This window comes from Desmodus rotundus, chromosome X (assembly GCF_022682495.2).
Source record: "Desmodus rotundus isolate HL8 chromosome X, HLdesRot8A.1, whole genome shotgun sequence".
Classification (NCBI taxonomy): Eukaryota; Metazoa; Chordata; class Mammalia; order Chiroptera; family Phyllostomidae; genus Desmodus; species Desmodus rotundus.
Genome location: NC_071400.1, coordinates 31480729 through 31506487, shown reverse-complemented (window position 1 = coordinate 31506487; position 25759 = coordinate 31480729). Strand labels below are relative to the sequence as shown.

The following is a 25759-nucleotide window of genomic DNA, read 5'->3' as shown; positions in this document are numbered from 1 at the left end:
CTGAGACATATTTCCCACGCTTGGTCCGATTCCCCACACCTGGCCAATTAGGTAGCCAGTCCTGCATGACCACCGTTTTCCCTGAAAGACACATCAGCAACTGCCTCAAATCTGCCAACCAGATACTCTAGCTCTGCTTTAATATACCTAGAACTTTATGCTTTTTGTGCTTTTCCCCCTTAATTTCACAAATATATTTATTAAAGGGAAATTAGAAAATATGCTTAATCAAAAAGAAAAATGATATTAAAATCCTTGCTAACCCCAAGACCCAGAGATAAGCACTTTCAATATTTTAGCACATTATCCTCTTTATATGCACATGTACTCATTTTTATAAAAACAAATGTTAAATCACATTTTAATAATCTGCTCTTTTAATACATTATTAAGAACATTTTCATGTTACTAAATATGTACATTATTTTTATTTTGAAAAGGAAATAAATTTGTTGATTTTTCTAATTAGAAAATATTAACTCATTGGGGGAAAGCATCAGACAATAGAGAAACATATATATTTTTTAAAGACTTTATTTATGTATTCTTAGACAGGGGGAAGGGAGGAGAAAGAGAGGGAGAGAAACATCAATGTGTGGTCGCCTCTTGTGTATCCTCCACTGGGGGCCTGGCCTGCAACCCAGGCATTTGCCCTGATTAGGAATTGAATGAGCGACCCTTTGGTTTGCAGGCGGGCACTCAATCCACTGACCCACACCAGCCAGGTCTAGAGAAATATATTAATAAAAAAGTGAAAATTGTACTTCACTTTCCACCAATGGAAACTATCTACCAATAATCACATCATTATCCACCAATAATCACAGCTAAAAATATAATAATACAGATACTATGAGACTTTCATACATACACATAGACACATATAGACACACATATATAAATTATATATTACATACACTTATTTAAACAAAATGGATCACACTATGTACAGTCATATAATCTCTTCTATTTTCCTACAGAATATGGATATACTTCCATCCACTATATATCCATATATATTCACTATATATGGGTATATAGTGAATATATATCACTATAGATTTTTACATAAATGAGATTATCCTATACACAATATTCATCCTGGTTTTTCTCCTAACATTATGACTTAGATGTCTTTCCCATTCCAATACAAAGAGATTTCTCTTATTCTTTGTAATGACTGAAGAGTTATTTAACTAAGACTTAGTAACACTCATACAGATTTATTATAATGTAACCATGACTCAGATGATAAACATTTAGGCAATTTCTGGTTTTTCAAATTTTAAAACAATACTATGATGAACATTTGGTTTTATGTGTGCTTGTGTTTATATGAGAGTGTATCTTTGGGTCCTTGTCCAATTATTTCTTTACAATAAAGTACTAGATGTGTAATAGCTAGACTAAAGGATATAGCTAAACAGGAAATTTATACTTCCAGCAAATAGGTGCAGCTACTTTATTTTTTTCTATCTAAAGTTTCTCAGAAGCCCTTATGCCTCTGAATGATACAGGAGGCATGCAGATGTAAACTTGTCCATTAAAGATATCTATCTTTCCTTCTTTCTTTCTTTTCAATTACAATTAATTTCAATATTATTTTGTATTGGTTTCAAGTATATATATACAGTATAGTGATTAGACTTTTTAAAAGTATTCCCCCTAATATTTCCAGTACTCACTGGCACCGTACACATTATTGACTATATTCCCCATGCTGTACTCTACATCCCTGTGACTGTTCTGTAGTTCTCAATCTGTACTTCTCAATCCTTTCATTTCTTTCACCCAGTCCAACCCCCCACCCCTCTGGCAACCACCAATCTGTGTAAGGTATGTTTAACTTTTTTTTTTAAACAAGATTGTATTTATTTATTTTTAGACAGAGGGGAAGGGAGGGAGAAAGAGAGGGGGAGAAACATCAATGAGAGAGAGAAACATTGATCAGTTGCCTCTCACCAACCCACTAAGCTACACCAGTCAGGGCAGATATCTTTAACTCTTGAAGTTTTTTTAAAAGATTTTATTTATTTATTTTAGAGAGAGGAGAAGGGAGAAGAGAGAGAGAGAGAGAGAGAGAAACACCTGTATACTAGAGAAACATCTATCAGTTGCCTCTCCCACACACCCAACCAAGGACCTGGCCCACAACTCAGGGATGTGTCCTGACTGGGAATCGAACCAGTGACCTTTCAGTTTGCAGGCTGACACCCAACCTACTGAGCCACAGCAGCCACAGCTAACTGTTGAAGTTTTAAAAAATATTTTCTATTGTAAATAATCTCCTTTGAATAAATATTGAGACTTTCAAGGTTTCTCTTACTCCTCCTCCCCAAGATACCCTCATGGCAATTGAGGGCAGGACCCTAGCCGTTGATTTTTTCTTGAGGTCTCTGTTGGTCTTTCATTTGACATTGTCTTTGGGTACCATCTGAAGCTCATAAGGGTTGGTGCTGGTATCTTTACCTAGTCTGGTCTTTGAGACTAATGATGTCTACCTTCTTGGCTCTAACATGTGGCACCCTCACCGTAGCTTATTGGTACATCCTACACAAGCATCACTACTGTCCCCATGATTCACCTCTAGGGATTGACTACCCATAGCCTCTTCTTGGTGTCTTCTCATCCCAGTGTCATTTGGGGAGTAAGCTGGCCCATGCCCCATTAACTCTCCACAGCCTTCTCCAGGTCCTAGCTATGCCAATCTTAGTGCCATGATAAACTAGGGGATAATTTTTCCTTCTTCCAATGCATAATGCCACCATGCCATTTTTAACCTCTTATCTGGGTGACATCATGTTGGACATGATCTTCTCTAGGAGAACTGACTATTTTCCCAGTTTTCATGTGGGGATGCAAAGAACTGTTTCTATTGCTCTAAGAATCTCCCAGACTTATGTTTACACAATGGAATACTACTCGGCTGTGCAAAAGAAGAAAGTTTTACCCTTTGTGACAGCCTGGATGGACCTGAAGGACATTATGCTAAGTAAAATAAGCCAGAGAAGACAAATACCATATGATTCCACACATATATGGAATTTAATGAACAAATGGAACTAACAAGCAAAATAGAGACAGACTCATAGATGATGAGCAGGATGACAGCTAAGGGGGGAGGGTAGGCTGTGGAGGGATTGAGCAAAAAGGAAAAAGGACTCATGGGCATGGACAATAGTGTGGTGGTTGTGGGGAGGGTAGAAGGGAACTAAATGGTAATGGAAAAAAATAAAATAAAATAAAGAATCTCCCAAGCTTATCTGGGACTACCCCCTTCTTATTCCCAGGCAGCCCTTCTAGGAACCAGAAATGGCTACATTTTTATGTCTTCCTCCTATCTGGACAAGACAAAATACTCTTCTCAAGATAGCATTCACTCTCTCCAAGTCCTCAGGACTTAATAAGGAAACACACTGAGAGGTATTTCAAAAAATATCCATGTCACATACATGTTAAGGTCTTAATACTTTTACTGAATTACCCAACAAAATATATGTGGTCTGTCCAGAAGGTATCCAGTCATGTAATATGAAAAATAGAGACATTTATTGAAGAAGATACAAGATACAAGAAACATTATACACAGGACTATAACGCCTCAGCCCCCTTCAAAGTAGGCACCTTGGGACCTCACACGGTTCTCCCAATCGCCATCATCTGCCCCATTGTATTTTCCTGAATCTCATTGATGGTCTGAGACTCTGCACAAGACATGATGCTTGAGCGGGCGCATCATCATGATAAAGCTGCCCATCACCAGTTGCCCATAGCTGCGGCCTTCTGAATCATACGAGTAGTTTCCACAGAGGAATGTTGAAGCTTAATACAAAATTTGATGCTGATTTGTTACTCTACTCGCTCAGTCATTTTGAGTGCGAGGGCACACAGTACACATGCTCACTCAATGGCATCTACCACCCCCACTGATTAGTAACATGAAGTCATCATTGTTCACACATGCACATTCCAGCCCACTCTCCTTGGCTGCCAGGTTACATCAATGTTGCGCAACCCGTTCTCAGTATATTAACAATGGCTGGACTTTTCCAGACTGGCCTCATCATAAACAAGTATAATATCAATTTATACTCCCAGTAGCAGTTTATGAGATGTCCCTCCCCATAGTCCTTCCACCTCCAACCTAGTAACCCTACTAGCTGAACTTGGGCAACATCTTGTCGTTTCAATCTTTTAATATGCATTTCTTTGAGGTTTAATGAAGTTGACAGTTTTTGATGTTTATTTGTTCTTTTGTGAATTTCCTGTTCATGATCTTTGTCCATTATTCTTCTCATCTTTTTATATTTTTCTTGATTTATGAGAGTTTGGTATATAATAAGAATATTTACCCAAGTTGTCATTGTATTTAATTTTATTTGTGGTATTTTTTTTAATTCTTATGAAATCAAATCTATCTCATTTTTCCTTTTATGTTTTGTTTTTGTCTTCATGATTATGAAACCTCTCTACACACTGAGTATATGAATTTGAATCTACAATTTATTCTGTACTTTATGTTTTAATGTTTTCATTTAAGTATGTAATATATTTGAAATTTATTTTGGTGCAAGATGCGAGGTAAGGTTCTGTATTTCCCAAATGATTAACAAGTTGTATAATGTCCTGTTGCTCTTTGAAAAAAATATATAGTTGTCTTGATTTTCCAGAACATTGTGGCTTCAATGTAGTAACTACTGAATGTAAGTGTCCACCATAAACTTCCTTTATTTTTTTTACATTACACCAACTGTGAGGGACCTAGGTCTAACCAAAGTTCAGTCTCCTAGGTACAAAATCATCTGGACTTGGGTGAGTGGGAAATAGAAAGACACCTTCCAAATGTATCTTGGAGAGGTCAAATGTCTGATAATGCCCTCTGCCCTGTGTCACACAGCCTGACTGTTACCACAGGGAACCGGGCCAGAGCAGGTCTGCCTCAGGCTGGCCAGTAGCGTGTGGCTTCTTTACTGAATGCCGGAAAGATTTCACAACATGAGTCCAGGTGATTTTAACAGTGTATTTAGTAAAGCTGGGGACAGTGGGAGTTTAGGAGAAAGAAAATAAAAAGCTGGCACCTGAGATAAGTCCTTGGCTGCTCCAGAGAGAGCTGGGTCTTTTGTCTTGAGGTTTTTTATCTCTCTTTTGCAGATGGGAGTCTTATGGGAGGTCTCAGGGAAGAGGATTTCAGCAGAATATTCATTAGTTTTCCAGATGTGTTCCTTACTATGTTGATGTACAAAAATGAGTGCATGGAGGGACCAGATCATTTTCCGGTCAGCTTTGCCTCTATCTTGAATTTGTTTTGTTTTAATTGGATTTTTTATTTATTCCCCTGACTTCATCTGTCCTTAAGTTTGTCTGGCACTAATGGCACTAATTGGGTCTCTGTTATTTATCTCCCTGACCAGGGTCATTTAAACTATTTCCTTTCTGGTTAGGGAGGAGAGGGATAAACTATTTGCTCTTTATTGTCCTTGGTTAGGGAAGATAAGATCTTGAGATTAGCTAGCTGCATGTAAATTGCTTGCTTTGATTGGCCCTATTTACCTCACCATTTGCCTCAGTTTCCCTTTTCCCATTTGTCAAGAATTCCCCTAACATCTAATTATCCTGCCTCATGACCATTTTCCAAAGACCAATTACTGGGATTTCTCACACTTTCCTGGCCTGAGTTTCCCTAGTCTTGAAGAACTCCCTGCAACTCGGCTGTCCGTGTCATTCTTGAGCCAGTCCAGAGATGTTTATTTTAGAAAGCTTAGAAGTGCCAAGGACAAGTTCTCTTCAGCTGAGATATCTTTGGAATGCTAGATGAAGTATGAATTATTTTGGAATGAAAAAACTCCTGAACTATTAAGGATGTCAACCAGTTACTGGATTTCCCCCATTTTTCCACCTCTACACAAGTAACCCTACTAACAGACCTTCTCAAGAAGGAAGGCTTTTACTTAATCCCTGGATGCAGCCACAACATGCCAGCAACTGAAACACCTGTTCACCTGTACCTTTCTCCTTGCTTACCCTAACACGACCAACTCCCAAGTTATTAAAATCAACCTCCAATTCTATAGAGAGGGTCACTTTTTAACATAGTATGCAAGGCCATCCATTACCCAGCCTTCTCTTACTTCTCTATACTCTGACTTCCGCACCACTCTCTGTCTTGCACATCACGCTCAGGCAATTCGAACGGCTTGTCATTCTCCAACTGCACTAAGCTACTTCTCTCTCTGCCTTGCACTCTGTTGCTCTTCCCTCTAAGAACATCTCAGCCACCCCCACCACCTCCATTTACCTAAATCCTACATAATTCTTTACCACTTACCTCAGGAATTATCACTTCTAGAAAAATTTTCCCTGGTACCATCTTCTTCAAGGCTGGGTGTAGCACCTCTCAGACATCTTCCTATAATATAGAATGCAAAGTTCTATCAATTTTTAGTTCATTGTATTATAACTATATTTTGTGCACTGGTGAACTCACTTGATCATAGCTCCATCTTAAACGGAGAGACTCTGTCTTATCCCACTGTCTATCCTCAACGTCTAACAATACATGGCACACAACGGGCCCTCCATAAATGCTTGCTGATTAAATTAACAGATAAACGAACTGTGTCCTGTCATTTGATTGCTAAACCAATCCCCCTGCCCCAATCCAATAATGAAGAAGTGCCATGGGGCAAGAAAACAAATCTGCTACAAACCCAGTCAGCAACACATTTTAAGAAATTTCTCAAATTTAACTGAGACAGTTTAGCATTGTGCATATATAACTTCTATCCACAAATATTTGACCAAAAGGTCATCATCACTGAACTGACTGTTCTAGTAAAGAATAACTTGTATTCTTAAATTTAACTAAGACTGTTTAGCATTGGGCATATATAACTTATATACACAAATATTTGGCTAAAATGACATCATCACTGAGTGAACTGACTGTTCTAATAAAGAATAATTTGTATTCTACATAATTTCTTTTTTTAATTTTTATTTATTGATTTTAGAGAGAGGAAGGGAGGGAGCCAGGAAAGGAGGGGGGAAAGAGAGAGGGTGAGGGCAGCAGGGGGAGAGAGACAGAGAGAGAGAGAGAGAAACATCAATCTGTTGTGCTGTTCTACCCATCCATGCATTCATTGGTTGATCCTTGTATGTGCCCTGACCCGGGATCAAACCCACAACCTTGGCGTATCAGGATGACACTCCAAACAACTGAGCTACCCAGCCAGGGCTGTACATAATTTCTTATTGTGATTTTCTGTTTACGTACCTGTGTCTCCCATAAGACTAAGAGCTTCTCAAAGCTCCACACCCAGTACAATGCTTGACGCATACTAAGCACTCAATAAATGCTTCTTAAATGAATATACAGGGTAGGGCCAAAGTAGGTTTACAGCTGTTCATATGAAAAATAATACAATAATTAATAGACAATAATACAAGAGTAAACTCGATTTTACATACTCACAACTGTAAGCCTACTTTTGCCATACCCTGTATAAGACATATACTTATGCTGTCTCCTCTGCTAGAAATGCCTCTTCTCCATCTCCTTTTCCACCTAAAAAAATTACACTTTTCCTGTGGAATTCAGTCAACTGTCAACCCTTTCTGACTCAGCACAAAGCAGAAACAGTCACTTCCTCCTCTGGGCTACAGTAGTTCATTGTACATATCATTCCTGCAGTACCTATTATTGTACAGTGAACTGCAGTTAGTTAAACTTTAACACCATCATTCACTACTTGTGAACTCCCCAAGAGTAGGGGCTTTGTCTTATTTACACTTATATCTTCATGTTTTGTACCCAAAAATTGTAGGCCTTAAATAACAGCTTGTTAAATTAGATTGAAGGAGGGGCACCAGTAAGAATAGAAAGGAGGAGACAGATGTACAGGGTCCGGCAGAAGTAATACCTGCTTGAGTGTGGTTGGTAGGGTAATAATATGGGTGTAATAATTTATAGTCTTAATTTGAACATTTCACCTAAAATGGCATATGGTGTGCTTGAGTGTGATGTTGTTATGTTACAGGATTACATGCTTATGATTTTATAATAAAAAGGGGCATTATTTGCGCCAGACCCCTGTATGTTATGACAAGGGGTAGAGATCAAATTAAAACAAATTTCTAAGTAAAAGTAGTAAGAGGGAGGAAAGAAGTAGAGAAAAAATCAACAATGATTAGGGTTTTGAACCTGAATGACTAGAAGAACTGAGTCATCTGATCTTAACTAACAGAAGTAAAGAAATGAGTACCAGGCACAGGTTTGGGCAGCTGTGGGCAATTAGGACTTTATATTTGATTTTGAACATGCTGAGTTTAAGGTTCCAGGAAACATCCAGCCAACATTTAAAACCCAAATCTATATTTAAAATACAAGAGATGCAAGCTTAGCAGTCAGTCATTTATGGTTGGAGCTATCAGGACATATGAATGACTAGGAAAAAATATCTACTTTCACCATATTGGTCTTAGTAAAAAAATAAAATAACAAATAGAAGTCAGTGCTAAATATTGGGAAGGAAGAGACAACTTATTTGCTGATGATATAATGATCTAACTAGAAAAGTATAAAATAAAAACTAATAAAATTGTGGCAGTCAAGATAAAGGATGAATACACAAAAGTTCATTGCTTTCAGTAGAACAATAATACCTAATTACAAAATGTAATGAAAAAACCTATTCATGATAATAGCAAAACTATAAAATACTTAGAAAAGTGTTAAGCCTATATAAAGAAAATAGTAAAATTTCACTGCAGCACATTAAAAAACATCTTTAAAAATGGAAAATCCACACTGGCTGGTGTGGCTCAGTGGATTGAGTACCAACCTGTGAACCAAAGGGTCGCCGGCTTGATTCCCAGTCAGGGCACATGCCTGGGTTGCGGGCCCAGTACCCAGTTGGGGTCATGCAAGAGGCAACCACACATTGCTGTTTCTCGCCCTCTCTTCCTCCCTCCCTTTCTCTGAAGATGGATAAATAAAATCTTTTTTAAAAAAAGGAAAATCCCACCAAGTGACTGGATGAGATGCAGTATCATAAATAAAACAATTCTTCCTAAATTAATGTATAAATCTAAAGTAATTTTCATCAAAAACCTAAAGAAATTTTTGGAAATGTTAAAAGTTAACTCTAAAACTCAGCTATAAGGGCATATCCTAGAAATGTTTGAAAAATAAGAATGAGAATAAACTTTCTGTACCAGAAAGCAAAACTTACATAAAGCGATAATTAATGCAGTCTAGAAACAATTCAATGTATTTCTGTGGATTCAGTATTCAATAATAGTGACATTTCAAATCAGAGGGGAAGAACATGATTATTCAGTAAATGAGCTTAGTGCAGCTTCTTTATTTTTTGAACATTATTGTATTTATTTACTGATTTTAGAGAGAGCGAGGAAAGGGGAGAGAGAGACACTCAGGACACATCAATTTGTTGTTCCACTTATTTATGCATTCATTAGTAGATTCCTGCACGTGCCATGACTGGGGATCAAACCCACAACCTTAGTATATCGGGATGATGCTCTAACCAACTGAGCTACATGGCCAGGGCTGGATTCTTAGTCATTTGGGAAAAAATAGAATCTCTACTTTAAACCATATACAAAATAAATTCCACATGGATTGAAGATCTAAACAAAATAAAAATATAGAAGAACAGAAAAAAATACAAAGGACTTATGTGACAATACTGACATAGGAAAAGATTTCTAAGCAACTCAAAACCCCAGACATAAAGTGAAAAAAACAATAGATATGACTGCATATGAAGGTAAAATTGTATAACAAATGACAGCATAAACAAAAATCAAGTACTTTAATTATTTTTTATTTTGTTAAAGATTTTATTTACTTATTTTCAGCGAGAGGAGAAGGAAGAGAGGGAGAGAGACATCAATTTGTTGCCTCTCGCAGCCCCCCTACTGGGGACCTGGCCCACAACCCAGGCAAGTGCCCTGACAGGGAGTCAAACTGGCGACACTTTAGTTCGCAGGCCTGAGCCCAACCCACAGAGCCACACCAGCCAGGGCTCAAGTATTTTTTTTTTTTTTTTTTAATGAGTAGATTCACTCTTTTCATTTCTTTTTTTAAATTTATTTATTTATTTATTTTTAGAGAGGGGAAGGGAGGGAGAGAGGAAGAGAAACATCAATGTGTGGTTGCCTCTAGTGTGTCCCCTACTAGGGACCTGGGCCGCAACCCAGGTGTGTGCCCTGACTGGGAATCGAAGCAGTGACCCTTTGGTTTGCAGGCCCGCACTGAATCCACTGAGCCACACCAGCCAGGGTTTCTTTTTACCTTTTTTTTCTCACCAAGATCTCACACTTCTCTAACTAAACACACTGTTTTCCTGAAGCCCTCTCAGGTGAAGGCTGTGTCTCTTCTACATAAGTCACACTATTAGACTTGGAGGTAGAGTGCCCTCCTTGTTGCTCATTGTCCTCACAGCCAGTTTCTAATGTATTTCTCTGTAAAAGTCACCAGCTGCACACGTTGCTGCTGTCATCTAGTCCTCAGTCATTTAACACTCTGCCATCAGTCTTACATCCTGCTCTCCAAAACTACTGCTGTCATTCTTGGTGACTTTGATATTTACATGGATGATCATTGAACTCCTCTAGTCAATCAACTAAAGATTTTTGTTGTTGTTGTTTTTAAAGATTTTATTTATTTTTAGACAGAGGGGGAAGGAAGGAGAAAGAGCAGAGTAACATGAATGTGTGGTTGCCTCTCACGTGCCCCTCCCCCGGACTGGGGACCTGGCCTGCAACCCAGGCATGTGCCCTGACTGGGAATTGAACTGGCAACGCTTTGGTTCACATGCCGGCGCTCAGTCCACTGAGCTACACCAGCCAAGGCAACCAAAGATTTTTTTCCACACTACTTGAGCGGCCCACTTTTACTGCCATAACTTAAACCTTGTAGTCACCATAAGTGAACCACATATCAATGTTACACAGAAAACTCAAAGGTAATAGAGCAATGCCTTCAAAACTTGGAAGAAAAAATATTTCAAAACTAAAAGTCTATATTCAGCCAAACTATTAATCAAGTGAAAGGGTAAAGACATTTAAACAGGCAGGATCTCAAATAACCTGATGCCTGCATCAGCTGAGAGGAGGATTCTTATCTCCCTCTCTCGCCAACAAAAATGCACATAGTGTTATAAGCTATTCTTGAGAGCTGGAGGTTGACCATGGTAAGCTTAAAAAGGGCAGTACATTCCGTTTGGTGATATTTCTGAAGAATGTTCAAAATCTGGCCCTCACTACTACAGACTTGACAAATATGCTAACTGCTGAGAGCCCTGTTTCTCAGGTAAGTGATTTGCTGGTTAGCTGGCTCTCCAAAATATTTTTTATTCAAAAGAAAAAGCCCTAATCATAGAGTTTGTCAGTTTTCATGATGTAAATATTCCTATTATGGCCAATTTCAAGCTGCCGGGAAAACATCAATTTTCTGAAAATATAACCATTAGCCAATACAAGCCTGGTCCAGAACACTACTGTGTGACACAGCAGGACTCACAACTTCGCACGTGAACTTACTCAGAAGGGACTATTACAAACTTTTAGGGAGAGACTCTGCCCCTGAGACTCTTCCTCCAAGAGCCTCTAATAACGGCAAAATTGCCCTTTCCTAATATGGCAAGATTAATGCTTGCTTCTTGATTTTTGAAAATTAAACAAATACATTATATACAGGTGGTTAATATGTAAAGAAAAAAAAAAACAAGCTTCTGGTCAGGATGGAGGCATAGGTAGACATGCCTCACCTCACTGAACAACCATAAGAAGGAAGACAACTCAAAAACGAAAACCACCCAAAACTGCCAGAAAATCACCCAGAAAAACACCCAGAACTGTACAGAAGTCCAACAACCAAGGATTTACAAAAGCTATGTTCATCCAGACGGGTAGGAGGGGTGGAGCCAGGGAGGAAGAGCAGAGAAGACTAGGCAGTGGCAAGCTGGGGCGAGAGGCAGAGAGGTGGCCAGGCAGCAGCCAGCGGAACGGGCAGCCCCACATTTATATATGGTGGATAAAAATCAGGGAGACACCTTGTGAGCGACCAAGGCCAGGGCTCCAGTGCCAGGAAAAAGAAAGCCTCATAACTTCTGGCTGTAAACCCAGTGAGGGTTGGGACAGCAGAAGAAACTGCCAGTTTCTCAGGAGAGCCCAGAATATACACAAACCCACCTACCCTAGGAACCACAACCAGGACAGCAGCTGGAGGGGCACCAGTTGCATAGGGGAAGTGGGTCAAGTGACTGGAAACAGGGCGAGGGCCAGGTAAGTCCCCAGAAGTCAGCCAGAAGTGGCAATGTCCCCTCTTCAACCACTTCCCCCCCACATGGAGCCACAGCTGCCCTACCCTGGTGAATACCCAAGGCTCTGCCCCACACAACATAACAAGTGCACTAAAGCAGAACCAAAGCAGCTCTCCCTGGTACACAGACACAGGGGGGCTGCCAAAATCAGGAGACAAAGAAATATGGTCCAAATGAAGGAACAGATCAAAACTCCAGGAACAGAACTAAGCAACACAGAGATAGCCAACCGATCAGATGCAGAGTTCAAAACACTGGTAGTTAGTTAGAATGCTCAAATATCTCACTGACTATGACAAAAGCATAAGGGAAGAAATGAAGGCTCTAGTAAGGGAAATAAAGGAAAATCCACAGGAAACCAACAGTGAAGGGAAGGAAGCTGGGGTTCAAATCAATGATTTGGAACATAAGGAAGAAATAAACATTTAACCAAATCAAAATGAAGAAACAAGAACTCAAAAAAGTGAGGAAAGTTTAAAAACACTCTGGGACATCTCCAAACATGCCAACATCCAAATCATAGGGGTGCCAGAAGGAGAAGAGGAAGAGCAAGAAACTGAAAACTTATTTGAAAAAATAATAAAAGAAAACTCCCCTAACTTGGTGAAGGAAACAGACCTACAATTCCAGGAAGCACAGAGAATCCCAAACAAGTTGGACTGAAGGAAGAACACACCAAGACACGTCATAACTAAAATGTCAAAGATTAATGATAAAGAGAGAATCTTAAAAGCCGCAAGAAAAAAAGAAGAGAGTTACCTACAAAGGAGTTTCCAGAAGACTATCACCTGATTTCTCAAAAGAAACCTTGCAGGCAAGAAGGGGCTGGAAAGAAATATTCCAAGTCATGAAAGGCAAGGACCTCCATCCAAGATGACTCTATCCAGCAAAGCTATCATTTAGAATGGAAGGGCAGATAAAGTGCTTCCCAGACAAGGTAAAGCTAAAGTAGTTCATCATCATCAAGGCCTTATTATATGAAATGTTAAAAGAGACTTATCTAAGAAAAAGAAGATGATCAAAACTATGAACATTAAATTGACAACAAACTCACAACTATCAACAACTGAATCTGAAAAACAAAACCAGAAACAAACTAAGCAAACAATTACAACAAAAATATTATAGATATGGAGATCATTTGAATGGTTATCAGCTGGGAGGAGGGAGGGGGAGAATGGGGGGAAAGGTGCAAGGATTAAGAAGCATAATTAGCCCTGGCTGGTGTGGCTCAGTGCATTGAGCACCGGTGTGCGAACCAAAGGGTCGTTGGTTAAATTTTCAGTCTAGGGACATGCCTGGGTTGCAGACCAGGTCTCCAGTAGGGGGTGCTTGAGAGGCAACCACACATTGATGTTTCTCTCCCTCTCTTCCTCCCTCCCTTCCCCTCTCTAAAAATAAATAATAAAATCTTTAAAACAAAGAAGCATAATTGGGTAGGTACAAAATACACAGGGGGATGTTAAGAATGGTATAGGCAACGGAGAAACCAAAGAACCTACCTGCATATCCCATGGACATGAACTAAGGGTGGGGGGTTACTGGAGGAAAGGGAGAATCGGGTGGAGGAGGGCAAAGGGGGAAAAACTGGGACAACTGTAGTAGCATAATCAATAAAATATACTTTAAAAATGAAAAAAGAAATAAATGTTATTTTTAAAGACATGATAGTGATTACCTCCTGTGGTGAGGAAAGGGGACCCAACTAAGAAGCACACAGGGGCCTTCTAAGGTATTGATAATATTCTGTTTCTTAAGCTGGATAGTAGACAGGTGTTTATTTTATTATTATGCCTATGCTATTTTTATGTAACATATTAAATGACTTAAAATGTTTAAGTAATAAAATAGAAAACTGAAAGGAAACACTTAAAAGTATGTATTAAAATAAAATACAGTAGAATATTTTTATGTGCTCTTCAATTGGGAGGGGCTTCCTTAGCAAAGCTCCCAGCCCAAAAATACAGAAGATTGACAGATTTGATTACATCAGAAAACCAAACTTCTGTACAATAAAGGATAACATAATGTTAAAAACCAAGTTTACAGATGATATATTATAGAATTGTAAACTTGAAACCTATATAATTTTATGAACTGATGTCACCCCAATAGATATAATAAAATTTTTTTAGAAATAACAGGGTAGGAAGGAATTTTTTTATTATGGAGGAGAGAATACTTAAAATTCATGAAAAGCACCTACAAATCAATGAGAGAAAGACAAATAACTTATCAGAAAAATAAGTAAAGAATATCAACAGACAATTCATATAAAAATACAAGTAAAGTCCTGGCGTGGTTCAGTGGATTGAGAGCCGATCTGCAGACTTAAAGGTCACCAGTTCAATTCCAGGTCAGGGTACATGTGTGGGTTGCAGGACAAGTGTGCAGTTGGTGGCACATGAGAGGCAACTGATTGATGTTCTCTCAAACATCTATGTTTCTCTCCCTATCTTTCTCCCTTTTTTCCCCTCTCTCTAAAAATAAATAAAGTCTTTTAAAAAAGAAAAATTCAAACAGGAAACATATGAGAAATATTCAATCCCACTACATTTTGGGGAAAACAAATTAAAAATTAGTAAAATGCCAATTTTAACCTATCTTGTTAGCAAAGATAAAAAAGACTGATGATACCCAGTGTTAGTGATAGTACACAGAAACACAATCTCTCAAACACTATTTCTAAGAGTGTAATTGGGTACATTCTTCTTAGAAGACAATCTGGTTGTATTTCTAACAAGATATTAAATGCATTTTTCTACTCTGCAATTCCTCTTCTAGAGTGCTAGCCTTCAGAAAGATTTGCGTAAGTCTTCAAGGTATAGCTATAAGAATAAAACTAAATGCTCATCAATAGGGGACTGATTAAATATATTACAAGATAGTCATACAATGGAATATATGCATTTGCTGAAAAAGAAGATACAGTGACATGGGAAAATGCTTCTGATTTGTAACATTAAAATAAAAGCAACATGTAGATCAATATTCACAGTATAATTTTATTTATGAAAAACTATGTGTTTGTGCAGGAAAAAAAGCATACATGAGGGGGGATCCAAAAAAACCATAATTATCTTCTGGAAGGCAGGTCCCTTATAGTACAGGCTTCCCCTGCTAGGTGAGTGTTCTAGGAACCCATCTGTATCAGTGTACCAGCTGGTGTTGTTGTGAGAGGCTGCATTTGGCTTCAGTGATTTTTTTTTTTTTGAAGACCAAACACGCTTGCCCATTTCATGATGGGTGATTTATGAGCTCACCTGACCACACCGTGCTGAGTGTTCGGCAGTTTTTGATCAAAAACCGTGTGAACCCCGCCCACCCTCCCTATTCACCCAATCTTGCCCCAAGTGACTTTTATTTGTTTCCCCAGATGAAAAAAAGTGCTCAAAGGGAAACGTTTCACCAATATGGAAGAGGTGGAAACAAAAAATGGCAGAAGCACAAAAAGGCATCAAAATTGACAAGTTCAAAAACAGTTTGGAGAAGTGGAAAAAATGTCTCGATAGGTGTATTGCATAAAATGGAGAGTACTTTGAGGGCGAGTGAAGTCCAAACATGTAAGAATAAATACACAATTTTTTTTATAAATAAAGGCCTAGTCTTTTGGATCCCCCCCTCATTTATACAGGTGTACCCTCACTTTCCAAAAGTTAATGTACACTTTTCAACATAAACTTTTGGAAAGTGAGGGATACAAAAGCAAAGTGATATACACTTTCCTTCTACAAAGGACCTACATTACTACCTGTTTTCATTAACCAAAAGAAATCCAAAGAGGATTTTCACTTTTACCAAAAAAGCCATCACTGTACTAAGGTAGGTCTTCACTTTGTGCCATTTTGGCATAGGAAAGATTTCATAGGAACACTCCACTTTTGGAGAGCAGGGAAAACCTGTATCTATAAAAGCATTACAAGATATTTTGAAGAAATCTCACTGCACTGTTCGTTATGGTTATCTCTTGTGAGGGAAAATGACTAGGGAGGAGCCGCAGGAAGATTAACAATTATGAAATTTAACTTGTGTATTGTTTGAATGTTTATAAGCATGTATCTGAAGATTTCTTATATGTATATTTTAACATAAAAATATTAATGTTTGCATATTTGCTAAGGAAATTTTTAAAATAAATATATTTGAACCCTGACTGATGTGGCTCAAGGGGTTGGGCATCACCCCACAAACCAAAAGGTCACCGGTTCAACTCCCAGTCAGGGCACATGCCGGGTTGTGGGCCAGGTCCCTGGTTGGGGGCATACAATTCTCTCACACACTGATGTTTCTCTCCCTCTCTTTCTCCCTCTCTTCCTTTCTCTAAAAATAAATAAGTACAATCTTTAAAATATATATCTGATAACATTTAATTTACTATAGCTTTGATTGGGACCTCTTTCTTTTTTCTTTTTCTTTTTTAGTGGACCTCTTCTAAGGGTAATCCGGATTACTTTTGTCAAAGCAGCTTACAGATAATATGGGATCACGATCACAATCACAATCACAAAATGGTATAGCTCTGACTCCATTCCCATCTGTTCTGCAGAAGTTAGAAATAATCCTTCTTAAGTGTTTCCCAAATATTTCTGGCAATAAGTCCCCAGGGCTTTCTTGCATATGCTCTATAAATGTGTCTGCTTTACTGCCATGTGGTGTCTGCCATCTTCCTCCAATAATGATGTCTCCCATTGCTATTATCACCGAGAGCAGCTAACATGCCAACAGTGCCCATGGAGGCCACATGAGCTGATGTCTGAGCTAAAGGCACGAATGCTGGTTATCAAATACACTGAAGGTACCAGTGCCAACAGAGCTACTGCCTTCAACAATGCCTCTGTCAATGTTGCTGCCTCTATCACCATCATCTTGGTACCTCTCTGTCCCTCATCATCCATCCAATTTATCTGTAAGTCCTATGGATTTAACCTCGAAAACATATCTCAAATATGTCAACTTCTTTCCAAGTCCATTATTATCACTCTGGCCCAAACTGCCACCATATCTTACTTGTACCCTACAGATTGGTCTCTCTGTTTCTATTCTTTAATTCAATCCATTTGCCACAGTAATAGTAAGAATGATCCTTTAAAATATAAATTAGGTTTTATCATTTTTCTGCTTAAAACCAATTAGTTACTTAGATTATACTTATATTAAAATTCAGATGCTTTACAATGACTTACTAGATTGTACGCGATCTGGCCTCTGACTATCTCCAGAACCTCATCTTGTGTCACTCTCTCCTTAATCAGTGTGGTCCAAAAAAACCTGATCCAGCCATACTGGCCCCCTTTCTTTTCCTCAAACATGCCAAGCTCACCTTTGAGTCATTATATTTGCTGTTCCTCTTGCCTAGAATGCTCTTCTTATGGCATTTCACAAGAGTGCCTCCTTCTTGTCGTTCATACCTTACCTTAAATGTCCCCTCTGCAGAGAGCAACCTTCCCTCACCTACCCATCCAAATAGGCACCCACTCATTCTCTACCACATCATTCTATTTAATACACTGCACAGAAGCTTTGATGTATTCTAATTTTTGACAGTAGCTGCTCTATCATCTTGACTCTCTAAGTGGTAATGTGAACAGAGTCCTCCAGCTGACTCACATGTAATGGAACATGTAACATGAGCAAGAAATAAATATTTGCTGTCTTAAGTCACTGAGGAAAAATACTCTGCACAGCACTTCTCACCACCTGACATTGTTTAGTTTGTCCATCTCCACCGACAAAACCACTAGAATCCGTGATCCAAAAGATAAACAACCTGTCAATCCTGTTTGCCAGTGTAACCTTAGCAACTAGACTAGTCCCTGGCACACAGTACAGGCCTCAATAAAATTTCACTGAATGAAGAAATCACCGTCACCAGTATGGCCAATGTTGTTGACAATGTCAAAGCTATTGACTCTTTGCGCTCAACTCAGCCTTATGAAATTTCTTTGTCCTGACCAGTGTGGCTCAGTAGATTGGGCGTCATTCCACAAAGCAAAAGGTCGCAGATTCAATTCCTGGTCAGGGCACCTGCCTGGGTTGCGGGTTTAGTCCCTGATTGGGATGCAAATGAGAGGCAACCGATCGATGTTTCTCACTCACATGGATGTTTCTCTCCCTCTCTTTCTTGCTTCCTTCCCCCTCTCTAAAAATAAATAAATAAAATATTTTTTAACAAATAAAAACAAAATTTCCTTACTCAACTCAGTAGCTACCTTACTGAATTTCACAGGGCACCATTATTTTAGCTTTTACTCTCTTGTAGCTACTTAAGCCTAAGTCTTGGGTATGGCAATTCAGGTATGGCCTCAGGTATGACTCCCTGGGGGTGAAACCCAAGGGCGATTTGATTAATAGACACATGCTGCCCCAAGAATCACTTGTCCCCTGCCCCCTGCCACACAGGCCTTGACTCAACCCTGTGCATCTCTAGGCTCTCATCCTCTATAGCAGTTCTCAAATTTAGCTGCACAAATAATTACCTGAAGAAATTTCATAATTATTAATGCCTAGCTTGGTCCCACCCTCAGAGGTTGATTAATTGGTCTGGGATGCATTGTAGGAAGCAGGATTTTTTTTAAATCTCTAGGTGATTCTGATGTGTAGCCAAAGTTGGCAACCAACTTTTATTTTAGAATAAAACAGGTGAACTTCAAGTCCTCTTGCCTCTCCCTGAATATGATGAATAATAAATTTAGGCTCAACCTGCTACCCCTGCTGCATAGATGTGCTGCCACATAGTAATACTGAAATATTATTAATAATATTTTGACTACACCGGGATTCTGAAGATCCAGTTCATGATCGCATGAACTCAGCTGAGGCCCTTTTAATATAACCAGAGACATGGAAGTTAAGAACAATCTAACAATAGCCACAGGGGAGTGGGGAGGGGATAGTGGGGAGAGGGGATTACAGGAACTACTATAAAGGACACAAGGACAAAATCAAGGGGGAGGGTGGAGGCGGGGGAGGGAGGTGGGTTCAGATGGGGTGGGGCGGAGGGATGTGGAGAAAATGCAGATAACTGTAATTAAATAACAATAAAAATTAAATTAAAAAAAGAAATGTAGTATGTGCTTGTTGTCACTAGAGGGCTGTGAGGAAAGGTGAGTAAAAGAAAGAAACAAAATTTGAAACTTCAGAGATTCCATTTATTCCCACAGTTCCTATCATTTTGATGAGCACAAATGTAAACCTTCTATCGCTAATTACTTTTCAGATGCACAGTTCTGCATATTCAAGTGCATCCTAGTGATTTGTTCCTGATTATCCATCACCTTACATTTAACTATACACTAAAATCAAACACATGCCTCCCAAAACTGACTTCCCTTTCTGACTTCTGTTTCTCTCAATAATTTTATCCTCCTAATCATTCAAACAAGAAACTCCAGTCCTTTTCCTATGTGTCCCCTCCCTCCATGCTCCAAGCTAATTCTACCTCCTGAATATTTCTCATATCCATTTTTCCCCTTCACCCCCATTGCCATGGTCTTGATTCAGACAAAGGACTACTCATTTGGATTTCTGTAATAACCTCCTAAGGGATCTCTCTGACTCAGTTTGGAGTCCTCTACTCCTTCCTTTACGCTGCTACCAGAATGGGCTTTGAAAACCAACAAGCTGATCATCATCACCATGGCAGTCCCCTGCTCTGAACCCTTTTGTGGCTCCATACACAATGAAGTATGAGTACCTCTTTAGGGCCTTTAAGTTCTGGCTCTTACTACTTTCCCAAACACATCTTTCACAGACCCCATCTGTGCCTTTGCAGGTGCTTTTCCTCTGCCTATAGTGCCCTTCCTCCTCTTGTTATCCCAGTGAGCTATTCATTCTTCAAAATTCAACTATGGAGTTTCCTTCTCTTTCCAGGCCATAGTAGTCACCTGGGCATTAGGACTTTTTCAACGCTCTCCAGGTGATTCTGATGTGGACCCAATGTTGAGAACTACCGCTACCATATGTCTCTAACACTAGGCTGTATTTCAACCAGTTTGTAGCATATCTGTCCTCCTTGCTAAACTGTAAGGTCATTGAGGGAATAAACCCTGTCTTATTCAGTTTTGTAATCCTACTATCTGTGGAGAAAAAAATGAATGAATTAGTGAATAAACCATACAAGTAATATAAAAATGTTTCCACTAACATTTTTGTCATACCATAACTATGTATAGTTCTCTTTTATAGCATGATGTAGCATTACCTTATAAGAACATAAGAATTGTCTTGCTAATTTAGACTAAATATTGTCACCAAGAGTATAAAAAAAATGATAGTCCTCACTGACAATTACCTCAACCTGCTCAAAGATATACTTCCTATAGTAATTTTTATAAAACCATTATAGGTAGGTTAATAAATCTCTTCAAGAGCTATATATAATTTTAGCTAGTCCTATTTTGAGGGGAGAAATTTACTATTGGCATGCAGCAACATTTCAGAGCCTAGGAGTAGACACAAAGTTCAGTGAACCACCTAAAATGTTCTACCTTCTATAGATAGAACTCGATCCTGGGACCGAGGACAATTTATCCCCAGAGTGGCTTCCCTGGATGCCTTCATTACGCCATCACATTCTTATCAACAGCTGCTTAGCTAAAAAGTCCTCAGGACGGCTCAGCCAGTACAGACCAAAAAACCTGAAGATATTTCTGGGATTAGAAGAGAGATAGCTGAGAGACCCTGAAAATAGAGGACATGTGTTGTTGTCATTCTACAACAAATAATGCACTTGTTGGCCTGAAACCTGGCGCCTTTATCTCAGGCAGGAATGCCTCACCACAATTTGGAGGTCTCTGGCCCTAGAGAAATGTGAAAGCCTAACCTGAGTAGGGTCTGGGACATGCATTCCCCTAATATGTACCCTGCTTTGTCAACGGTGTCCTGTTAAAGGGCCCTCTCCACTCCTTTCACCTCATTTACCTAGGTGCACACAGGGTATTTATGGGCCAGGACCATCACTCCTTCCCCAAAGAACAGGGGCCTGAATATTTGATAAACCATAGGCTGGCAGCAAGAAAGCGCCTTGGTGCAAGTGCAATCAGATCAAGACAGCCAGGGCTCAAAACTAGTTGTAACATAGATCAACAAACTCTTATGTAGGAACATAGTCTAAAGCCACAGACAGCCAAGAGGCTAGTAGTTGTTTCGGCCCTAGACTAAGGAGGATTGTTGAAGTAGTCCCCGCTGACAACTAGAACTGGAAGGAGGAAGTTTTCCTAACATTTTTGCAATTTTCAGGATTTAAAGGGTAAGCATCTTGTTCTTTAACTTAAAGCTCTATTGAGATTGTAGATGGGATGAAATGGACCTAGATACCATATAACTAGGCTTCTCATTTTTTCTCTACTGACCAGCTCCCCTGGTCTATTCCAGACGTAAGTAAATTTAAAACACTGAGAGGAAAATTTGGGGGAACAGCTATTTACATTTGTAGTGATGGCAAAGTATTGTTCAACCTTGCACAGGTTAAACTACTAACTAGTCTTTCCAGTATTCACTGCTAACACTCTGTAATACAGGGGAGCAACAACAGTCACTAGCCCTACTTCCACCTTCCAGTCCCAGATTACAATATAAGCTTGAATTTCCTTTTTGGTCTTTCAAGGGGCAGAGTCCTTTGTTATCTGGCCTTCAACAAACGTGGTTTTTGGCTTCGGATTGAAACAGCACTAACTTCCTGACCACCTCTCATCACACACTTGGCTAGATGCCCTAGCCTCATTCTGGCTGCTCCCAGGATGTCCTGTTTCTATCTCCTTCTCCCAGCTTGTGACAGAGGCCCTGCTCCAACCCTGCTCCTGGTTGCTGCCCCCAGGATTAGAGAATGCTGAATGGTGTGCAGTTTCTCTCTGGTGCCTCTTTCCAGACTCTCCATGGCTGCTGTACTTTCCAGCTTCTATCATGTACAGCAGGCCTCAAATAACATCATCTCATTCAATGTCATTTCATCATAACATTGATGAGAAGCCTTAACCACTTAACTCTTGTTTATATCAATTAGCCTGTAGTAAAACTGGTTTCATTAAAAGTTGTTTCACTTAAAAGTCACAGAAGTTATCGCCGACCTTAAGTGAGGACTTCCTGTACCCAGCTCTGTTAAACTTCTTTCTATCCCTGATTCTGGTCATCCCATGTTTTTCTCTTCTCTCTCTCTTTTTAACGTAGGGCTGCCTTTCCTTACCTCCCTCTAATTTAATACACATCTTCAAAGGCACCTCACATACACTAATTTCCATCAAGCATTTACAAATACTTTTAAGATCCTTATATTTATATTTTAATAGTGCCACTGTCAGACCTCCTCTCCCCAATTTCACAGTCACTTTGAGGAAGGAAGGCATTTTTCTTTCTATAGGTGTCTCTGAGTATTGATGGCCAGAATCCTCTGTCCGATGGCCAAATGGCAATCCTTACACTATGAAACCACAATGTGAAGCTCCCTCAAACAAACCTTACTCAAAGTGTTATCTAAGGATCACCAGTATCAGTTACCTGGGGGAAGCTTCTTAAAATGCTGATTTCAGGGCTTCTCCAGATCAGAATTCAACAGGATCTATATTTTAGCAGGCTCCCTAGGTGAGTTATAGTTTGAAAAACCATTGCACTAAGACATGCTTCTTACATAGCTCTGTTTGCTTTACGTGTTAGGATCTTGAATGTGGTCAGCAGGAAATGCACCCATGACAATATATGGAATACTTTAACTTGGGACTTTATGAAGACAGCAAAACTATCTACTGAGAATAACTGAACCTGAATTCTAATAACAAGAGTTATATACCTACTTGTACACACACAAACACACACATTGCTTATTTACTGTATATATGTAGATAAAACAAACTATAAGCCTCTACAGTGAGTTTTAATATCAATCCTCATATACTCCTTTTTTATTATATTTTATTGACTATGCTATTACAGTTGTCCCAATTTTTCCCCCTTTGCCCCCCTCCACCCAGCACCCCCCACTCCCTCAAGCAATCCCCCCACCATTTTTTATGTCAATGGGTCATGAGTGTAAGTTCTTTGGCTACTCCATTTCCTATACTGTACTGTACATCCCCATGGCTATTCTGTAACTACCTATTTGTACTTCTTAATCCCCTCACCTCATCACCCATTCCCTTACGCCCCCCTCCCCTCTGCAACCATCGAAACACTCTTCATATCCATGATTCTATATCAGTTCTTCTGTTTTGCTTAGTTGTTTTTAGATTCAATTGTTGATATTTATTTATTGTCATTTTATTGTTCATAGCTTTGATCTTCTTTTTCTAAAATAAGTCCCTTTAACATTTCATATAATAATGGTTTGGTGATGATAAACTCCTTTAGTTTTTTCTTGTCTGGGAAGCTCTTAATCTGCCCTGCAATTCTAAATGTTAGCTTTGCTGGATAGAGCAATCTTGGCTGTAGGTCCCTGCTTTTCATGACTTTGAATATTTATTGCCAATCCCTTTTAGCCTGCAAAGTTTCTTTTGAGAAGTCAGCTAACAGTCTTATGGGAAATCCCCTGTAGGTAACTAACTTCCTTTCTCTTGCTGCTTTTAAGATTCTCTCTTTATTTTTAACCTTTGGCATTTTAATTATGATGTGTCTTGGAGCGGGTCTCTTTGCATCCAACTTGTTTGGGACTCCCTGTGCTGCCTGGACTTGCATGTCAATATCCTTCACCAAATTAGGGAAGTTTTCTTTCATTATTTTTTCAAATAAGTTTTCAATTTCTTGCCCTTTCTCTTCTCCTTCTCTCCTCCTCCTTCCCCTATGATGCAAATATTGGACTTCTTGAAGTTGACCCAGAGGCTGCATTTACTATCCTTGTTTTTTTTGGATGCTTTTTTCTTCTTATTGTTCTGTGTGGTTGTCTTTTGCTTATGTTCCAAATCATTAATTTGATTCTCGGCTTCATCCACTCTACTGTTGTTTCCCTGTAAATCGTTCCTTATTTCAATTAGTGTATCCTTCATTTCTGACTGGGTCTTTTTTATGCTGCTGAGGTCCTCACTAAGTTCCTTGAGTATCCTTATAACCAGTGTTTTGAACTCTGCATCTAATAGATTGCTTATCTCCATTTTGTTTAGCCCTCTTTCTGAAGTTTTGATCTGTTCTTTCATTTGGGCCATGTTTCTTTGTTTCCTCATTTTGGCAGCCTCCCTGTATTTGTTTCTATGTATTAGGTAGAGCTGTTTTGACCCCATGTCCTGATAGTGTGGCCTAATGTAGTAGCTGTCCTATAGGGTCCAGTGACACAATCTCCCCTAACACCCAAGCTTGGTACTTGAGGTGTGCCCTTCATGTGAGCTAAATTTACCCTCCTCTTGTAGTTGACCTTTGGTTGCTGTTGGAAGATCAATGGGAGGCATTTACCTAGGCGGGTCAGCGGCAAAGACTGGCTGTGACCACTGACCACCAAACTCTACCCTCTGTGGAGGATCCTGGGTGCAGGGGCAGGGTAGTGGTGTGCCAACCTGGTCTGCAGATATCCACTGGGTGTGCTGGCCCTGAAGTTTCCCATGTGGTGCAGGCCAAGGTCAGCTCCCACCTGTGTTTTTCCCTGGGCCACCTGCCTGAGCTATAAAGCAGTCTGAGATGGCTTCTGCTTGCGCTGGGCTTGGAGATTCCCAGGCAAAGCCAAGCTGTGAAGCTAGGCTGGCTGCTGCTAGTGCAGGACCTGGGGCTCACCAAGGCCAGCTGTTGCTTGTTTGAGAGGATTTAGGAAGTTGTACAGCATGATGCAGGACCTGCCATTCATATGGAAAAGCAGCTTGGGGGGACCTGTAAGCTGGGTGGGAAAGTCTCTGGGGATCACCAAAGTGAGTCAATCAGTGTTAGCCAGGTTCTTGGAGTCTCAAATATGGCACCAGCTTGCCAGCTGTGTTGGGAGAGTGTTTAGAAATGGGACAATGGCCTCTGCTCGCCTTGATACCAGACCCCTCAATTTCTCCCTGGATACCACTGGTACCTTTCAAGCTGCTACCCTGGTGCTGGAGCTCACCGGGAATGAGTCTGAGTATGTGAGTTGTATGTGGGTTCTTTAAAAGGAACTGCTTGGGGCTCCAGAACTTTTTTCCACCAACTCAATCCCTTCTGGCAGCCAGAAATTGTCGGGACTTCCTGGCACTGGAACCCTGGGCTGAGGGACCTGGTGTAGGGCTGAGACTCCTCACTCTGGAGATATCCCTCCTGAATTTTTGTCCACCACATGTGGGTTTGGGGCCAGCCTATTCCCCGTCTGCGCCCCTCCTACCGGTCTGGATGGATGTGATTTCTTTAATGCCATGGTTATCAGACCATTTCCATTCAACTTGATTTCTGATGGTCCTGAGTGATGGTTGTTCTATAGTTTAGTTGTAATTTTGATGTGGTTGTACAAAGAAGTGAGCCATGTCTGCCTATGCTGCCATCTTGAC

At 39.7% G+C, this 25759-nt stretch overlaps 1 long non-coding RNA gene across 1 annotated transcript in view; it reads right to left on the bottom strand.

Annotated features, from left to right (window-relative positions):
• LOC139440532 (uncharacterized) overlaps nt 1–25759 on the bottom strand; it is a 126978-nt gene that overhangs the window by 86760 nt on the left and 14459 nt on the right. Inside the window, exon 4 of the long non-coding RNA XR_011650784.1 lies at nt 6326–6406. This is a non-coding gene — a long non-coding RNA (uncharacterized lncRNA). The remainder of the gene's footprint in view (nt 1–6325; nt 6407–25759) is intronic.